This window comes from Vanessa cardui, chromosome 24 (genome assembly GCF_905220365.1).
Source record: "Vanessa cardui chromosome 24, ilVanCard2.1, whole genome shotgun sequence".
Lineage (NCBI taxonomy): Eukaryota > Metazoa > Arthropoda > Insecta > Lepidoptera > Nymphalidae > Vanessa > Vanessa cardui.
Genome location: NC_061146.1, coordinates 9,789,180 through 9,797,387, shown reverse-complemented (window position 1 = coordinate 9,797,387; position 8,208 = coordinate 9,789,180). Strand labels below are relative to the sequence as shown.

At 35.3% G+C, this 8,208-nt stretch overlaps 1 long non-coding RNA gene across 1 annotated transcript; it reads right to left on the bottom strand.

Annotated features, from left to right (window-relative positions):
- Window positions 1-7,009: 7,009 nt before the first annotated feature.
- On the bottom strand, window positions 7,010-7,955 carry LOC124540338. Its single transcript, XR_006967132.1, has 2 exons — window positions 7,875-7,955; window positions 7,010-7,310 (listed from the first exon to the last, which is right to left on the bottom strand). It is a non-coding gene; the product is annotated as an uncharacterized LOC124540338 (long non-coding RNA).
- Between the last annotated feature and the right edge of the window lie 253 nt (window positions 7,956-8,208).

Here is an 8,208-nt window from a genome sequence, read left to right as displayed (position 1 = left end):
TGGTGGAATTGCATTTTTAACCGACTTAAAAAAAGGAGGTTCTCAGTTCGATTGCTCGTATGTTTTTGCAAGCCCGTCTCGGTAGGTACCACCCACTCATCAGTTATTCTACCGCCAAATAACAGTACTCGGTATTGTTGTGTTCCGGTTTGAAGGGTGAATGAGCAAGTGTAACTACAGGCACAAGGGACGTAACATCTTAGTTCCCAAGGTTGGTGGCACATTGACGATGTAAGGAATAGTTAATATTTCTTACAGCGTCCTTGTCTATGGGTGATGGTGACAACTTACCACCAGGTTGCCCATATACCCGTCCGCCAAGTTATACCAATAAAAAAAAGAAAAAGAAAAGTATTTGTTACATTCAGGAGAAGGTTTTAGTGCTTTAACCGACTCGATAAAAAGGAGGGTCTTAGTTTTACCTATAAGTATGTATGTATGGTTATAAAGTTATTAATATTTGACAGAGTTATATCATTATATGTTAATAATATATCTTTGCTTACTGACTTTATTTTACTTAGTAATTTAAACACTATAGATATTTATTATTCATCATTACATGAATCACATGTATATAAATCATCTCTCTCGTTCTGTGCTCTGGTGGAGGAAGAAACCGTCCATCCTGTCTATAGATACATATCTATTTAGATATATATCTATAAATAACCTGTAGTCTCTCTATAAATATATATTTGACGACCTGCATGGTCGAGTGGTTTGTACACCGGTTTTCATGGGTACGCCACTCTGAGGTCCCGGGTTAGATTCCCGGCCGTGTCGATGTAGATTACCATTGGTTTTCTATGTCGTCTTGGGTCTGGGTGTTTGTGGTACCGTCGTTACTTCTGATTTCCATAACACAAGTGCTCCTGCTACTTACATTGGGATCAGAGTAATGTATGTGATGTTGTCTCATATTGATTATTTATTTATATATCTATCGGCGGCAGCGATGACTGAGCGGTAGTATGGTCCTTTTCGGTGTTCGTTGGTACGGGGTCCATCACGATGAATTAAAATAACACGTGGTATAGCGATAGAAGTTTTATTACGGATTTACAATTTGGTTCTTAAGTAGGTAAACCGACAGTTTCGCCTTGGAGGTGTGGGCTGATCAGTTACTCAAACGCAAGTGTTGCTATGCAGTGCCCGTACTCTCCAACACGACTCTGTCCACGTGACTTTAACATTCCATGACGTCACCGCGTTTACCCGCTACTATAATAATCAAATAACCTTCTTTTAATCAAAATGATTGCCTTTCCACGACATATCTATAGCCTATAGTTTATCTCGGCTGCCGTGGTCTTCATTGCCGTCTGTATCATACCAAGCACCAACCTCACGTCCACAGCCGTAGGGTCACCCCTATATCTTAATCCTGAGCAAAACTATCTGAAGTGAAGAAACTTTTTTTTACCCATAAAAAAATTACATTTTTTATTTAATTGTTTTTTTATTAACATAAGAATTAATAACATTAAATGCTTAAATATATATATACAAATATGAACTAAAACTAGTTACTGCATAAATCTTGACCGCGTGGAATGGTGGCAAGAATGCTAGCAGCATTTAATTGTTAAGTAATAACTTGGTAATTAATAAGTGTCACGTCTTTTGTAATTTGCACTTTTATATTGTATGATTATTGTTAATATTTTTTTCCCCTTTCGTGTAACATAGAAGAAAAAAAGTTGTGTTAAGGTTAAAAGATAAAACTGTCCTTTTCCACGCCGTCATAAATTTAAATTAAAACAACACTCAGCAAAAAATGTAATTACCTTTATTTTAAAACCTATAAATGGTTTTTTAAGTTGTCTTTACATAAAATAAAAATAAAGTCCGCCTAGCTATATTAAAGAAAGACTATGATAAAATTTGATTAATTTCAATTTACCTTTTAAAAATTAATCAAAGTTAATTCGTATTAACAACCTAATAATTAATACAAACTTAATATATACAAAGTTACACATGTTTTACGTACAAATTATTAACATAATTACATCTATAACAGAATAAATATAATTAAAAGTAAATAATTAATTAATAATCGCACCAACATACTTGGAAATTAAATCAGAATTACTGTTAATAAGTTAATAACGGAAAGACTGAAAAATTCAGTACAGTAACAGTAACAGCCTATAAATTTCCCACTTTGGGCTCAGGCCTCCTCTACCACTAAGGAGAATGTTTGAAACATATTCCACCACGCTGTTCCAATGCGGGTTGGTGGAATGCACGTGTGGCAGAATTTCTATGAAATTTGTCACATGCAGGTTTCCTCACGATGTTTTCCTTCACCGCCGAGCACGAGATGAATTATAAAGACAAATTAAGCACATGAATCAGCGGTTCTTGCCTGGGTTTGAACCCGCAATCATCGGTTAAGATGCACGCGTTCTAACCACTGGGCCATCTCGACTAAAATTCAACGAATTTAGAATTATTAATAATACACTGGCAGTTCACTCTGCTACAAGCCGAGAAAAGGTACTTCATTCCAAAAGATAAATTTTAGGTCCCCTTTTATATTTTCTATTCTTTTTTTATGGAATATGTATTTTATGTATATATGCGGAGGAATGAGGAACATATTGTGAGATGCATGAGCATGGATGTGGATGGATATAGAGGTAGAGGCGACCAAGGAAACGATGGATGTATTGTGTGAAAGACGATATGGTTAGAAAGAATGTTACTTCTGAGATTTAGATGAAATATGGAAGGAGAAGACATGCTGCGCCGACCCCAAATAAAATTGGGATAAGGGCAGGAGGATGATGATGGTGGTAAGTGGTCACCATCACCCATAGACAATGACGCTGTAAGAAATATTAACTATTCCTTACATCGTCAATGCGCCACCAACCTTGGGAACTAAGATGTTATGTCCCTTGAGCCTTTAGTTACACTGGCTCATTCACCCTTCAAACCGGAGGACAACAATACAGCGTACTGTTGTTTAGCGGTAGATTATCTGATGAGTGGGTGGTACCTACCCAGGCGGGCTTGCACAAAGCCCTACCACCAAGTAAATTTCGAGATGATACTAAACTAAGAACAGCTCTTTGGAGTGACTTCACCGTAAATGTACATCCATATCATATATGTTGAATATATTTGTATGTATTCGGGACAATATTCAATTGATATATAGATATATACCTAATTAACTAGCGACCCGCCAGGCTTCGCACGGGTACTTGATAGGTATCGTTATATTATCACCAATTTACACAAAATAATTATAAATTGTAACCTATGTCTTATTCTGATGTATAACCTATGTTACTGTACAATTTCATACAAATCCGTTTTGTTGTTTTTTCGTGAAAGAGTAACAAACATACACACATCCTCACAAAACTATCGCATTTATAATATTAGTAGTATGTGAAGGTACGTCTATCCGTTATGAATTTTGACTTTTGAAATACATAAAGAGGCATACAAATAAATAACAGACTATATTCATATATATGGGGCTCGCGGAAAAAATACATTCGACGAGAATCGACGGATCTGTAACTGCAAGTTTATTTAAAAACAACATTTAATTGTTTTTGCTTTTGATATGTTACTCAAATAAATTTAATTTGTCTTAGAAATATACAAATATAACATTGAAACACTATTCTATATCGTAATTCAAATTGGCACATGGATTATGTCATGTATTTATAGTACGACACAACTTATTAATTCATATATAAATAAAACAATTACAAACAAAACACTTAACGTCTTAGCATTAAAAATAAATGTATAAAATTAAAATTTGTAAAATTTAGAGTTAGTTAAAGTAACCAATGAAAAAACTCAAAACAAATAACAAAGGATTTACGACCGACTATAAAACCGATTACTGCCCATTTAAACAACCAATACAAATAGCTCCCTATCGCGCCATTCGGCGCTATTCGTCGCTATAGATTCCCGCGTCAGTTCAACCCGAGACAAGTGCATGTAAATCGACCTGTCAAATTGAGGAATATATATGGTCATATATTATTACAAATTATTACGTTTGCATAAAGATCATATTCACATAAGAAATATTAAATGCCTAAATATATATATATATACAAATATGAACTAAAACTAGTTACTGTATAAATCTTGACCGCGTGGAATGGTGGCAAGAATGCTAGCAGCATTTCCCCGTTGAATCGCAATTCCGATCCTCTGGGCAAAAAACGAACCAGCCCTCCTGTCGCCAGTGGAGGCAATGAGGCGAGGTGTTATACTTTTGATGAAGCTTTTTGTACCACTACTCCAAGCGTTTAGACAGCAAATGGATCAAAAAAGTAATTAGATATAATACACGAATATTTAGTTCTTTTTTTGGCTTCAACTTTTTCCGCAGCGGCACTGGCTCTTAACATTGTTTCTCGGATATGAGATGGGGCCAACGTGTCAATAAGAAATAAATATTGATAATTTGGGATAGCGTACTTAATTCGGATGTGATCGGTTTTACGAATTTTGCCGATGCGATATCTAAGTTGTTTCGTACTATACATATGTATCTATTTATTTATCCTCAATTATTTACGTATTCGTTACAGAGGCGAATCCAATATAATTAAGGCTTGACTCCACCAATGGTAATTTTAGCAAAGTCAAATAAGCCTACAATATTTTATATTACTTCACTCTTGGTACCTTCTTCTGTCTGGCATTTATTAATCCTGGCTATAACCAGGGTCTGCCTTCCGACCAAGGCTACCAAGTGATTCTGTGTGAATCCATTTGATCTAATTTTTTGCTTCACGACATCCAGCCGTCGCTTCTTTCGTCACGGTAGCATGCGTAAGCGATCCCGTGGCGCCCGCCGAAAGACGGAGAGGTACCGCCGGTGGTAAACCCGGTGGACCTGGGCGCACAGGGAACCGAGGGGTAACCCCCAACTTTTCATGACGTGGGGGGATCACGTAAAGCGTTTTTCCATCGAGAGAAAAAAATGCCGTCGCTTCCTTGGACGCTCGGGAGGTCTAGTTCACTCTTGGTATATTGCTAGCTAAAATTTTTAATTAGGATATTAATTAAGAGGTCCAACTTAATATTTATCACGAAAGAACTAAGTTGTCCCAGAATACTTAAGCCCTTTAACTCCCAACTCCTAACTTCCTTAAATCCGTTACTGATGAAGTACTTATAATGGCTAGTTAAGTAACACCCAGTAAATGTCCTAATCCAAGGATCTTTGGAAAAGTTTTGGGATATATTCCGCTAAGCCGCTTCAATTTAGTGTGGTGACGAGAACACGAGATGAATTATTAACCAAAGTACTTGATAAATAAAAATTTTAGCAAAAACAAAAACTGACTTCAAACAAAACTATTTTACAAGAAATAAATATTCACTAAAAAGTAATAAAAATAATTGCGTATTCAACATATTTTTTAGAGTCCTCCTAAGTAAAACGAAATGAAAAATATTAGACTACTTAAAAGTCGATTTACGATTAAATAACGTAGTTATAGTTATCGTTATATTTGAAGCCGGTGTGACAAAATTGGTCAACCGAGTGAAAAGTTATGAGGTAACAAACATAAAAAATACAGACCAATTGTTAACCTCCTCCTTTTTGAAGTCGGTTGGAAAATCAGCTGTGGTTGTGTGGGTTTGAAACCGTTACCCTTTGTTAATTTCCATTTTCACGAAACCATCTTGATAACCGTTATGGCGGACTGTAATAAAAAAAAATGCTTCGTTAGTCTAGAACAAAGGAACTTTAGATTATATCTAATAGTTTAATAAACAAAGATATCGTACATTTTATATGTTGTATGTTTTACGAGATGCCTCACGTCGACTGGACGGAGAGAAAATTGCCGATCCGAAAGCTTTAGCAAACACTAACAAGACTACAACATACATATATATATGGAAACTTTTTATAGGGGATTTAGTGCCCCTAAAAATTTTATAATAAAAATCCGTCTCAGCTCTAGTTTTACACATGAAATGCAGGTTTTTATCACCGAAGTCGAGATTAATTATAAACACTATTTAAGCACATGGAAATTCACTAATGCTTGCCTGAGTTTGAACCCGCAATCATAGATTGAAATGAACGCGTTCTAACCACTGGGCCATCTCGGCTCTTCATGTAATAACATTTATTCAATAAATGCAAGCATTAATAATCTCAATTATACAATAACAATTGATGCTTGAACTGCTGAATTTTAAATAGATGAAATCTGCTATGGAAAAGCTACTGGTGAAGAACACGGGTTAGTTTTTACCATGCATTTGACTTGATTTTGTGTTTTCAAATGATGAAAAAGAGTAAGAGTTTCTTCTCTGTAGAATCTCCTAACCCAATCTATTTAAATTTTTGAGAATCTGCATTCCGAACCGGTGGTAAATTCACAGTGCTTGTGAATGCTTAATTTAATGAAGTTTATTTTTATTTGATTTCATTCATCACTTAAGGTATAAAAGGGATTAGTAGCTACATATATTAAGACGTACGTCCTCGAAACGGTGGAGTGACGATATACGCAAGGCGGCAGGCAGGAGCTGGATGCGACTAGCCGGAGAAAGACCACAGTGGCGTGCACTGGGAGAGGCCTATGTCCAGCAGTGGACAAAAACGGGCCGATGATGACAGGGATGGGATGTGACGTTTTAAGAATATTTTTGTACTCGAACTGATTATATTTATTACTCTGATTATATTTTAAATTTATCATTATCATTACATAATATAAAACGAAGTCGCTTACCGCCGCCCCTATGTATGCTTAGATCTTTAAAATTACGCAACGGATTTTTTTAGTAGATAGAGTGTTTCGAGAGGAACGTTTTTATATATAGTACATGGAAAATATAGTAAAGTACTGATAATTTAAGAATTTTGTAATGTGCAGTCGTAAATAAATAAATTCTGTAGTATATTTAGTATCCGTATTGCATCCGTGCGAAGCCGGGGCGGATCGCTCGTATTATCCAGGTAATTCAAAATAAAAAACATTAATAACCATTTAATTTTCAAGTGTGTGTATTTCGGTTTTCATCATGATGTAATAATTAAAAGAACACTGCCAAAGTCGGTGTCTTTTCTCAGCCTGATTCAGCTTTATGGGAAATGCAACCCGAGTCCTGGGCGTACCGAGGGTATGCTGCCGCAGTAGTTGTTCTTTGCCCTGTCACATTTTACACTGACGACTTCGTCAAACTTTGGAGTAGTCGTCTTCGGGGTAGATGGAGCCAAGCGCCTGCGATGGTCCGCAAGGATACAGGACATAGCCATCATGAGGATCACCAGTTTATACACATACATACTGAAAAGGAATCATAGATGGTGAACTACTATCACAAATGTACAAGCCCTACCACCAAATGAAGTGGTATCATATGTTCCTTATTTGAAGTAAATAATGGCCATTGGCCACCTAGTGGTAAACTGTCATCGCCCTTAAATGTAAGCACTTTTGTTGTGGCTTTTGTTTAAGCTTCGGCTTAAATACAAAAGACTAGGTACAGATAATATTTACAAATTTGTTAATACGTCAATACTAAATAATCGTTACAACTTTTATTTTGATCAGTTGATTTCACTATCACTACATAGTATAAAACAAAGTCACTTTCTCTGTCCCTATGTCCCTTTGATTTTGATATATTGATTTTTTAATAGATAGAGTGATTCGAGAGGAATGTTTGGACAATATAGTAAAGAAATATTGATAATTTTAGAATTTTGTAATGTGGTGCCTGTCGTAAAAAAAAAAACAGTAGTATATTTAGTATCAGTATTGTACCCGTGCGAAGCCGGGGCGTAAAGAAGTAGAACCCATAAAAAAATATATTGCCCAAGGAAAATGTTATAATGCCAAAAAACTTACTTGAAAGGTTATCTTACTGTATCCGTAAAACAGCAAAAAGTATTTACTTAAAAAATATTTTTCCTTTTTATACTATGCTCAAATTTCATGCACAGCGAAATAAAAAAAAATACACGAACGCCATATTAATCCATTATGAATTCAATTTGTTTTTGTTTAGATAATATAAATATATATGTAAAGATTCGATTGAGTTCGTTTTCATATTAACTTGTAATATGAAATATGTTTATATACATATGTTTCGACAAAATTTGATATTTGATCATTCTTCCCTTCCATGTAGATCCCTGTAGGGGGATATTCTGAATGATAATAAATAAATATTTCAATA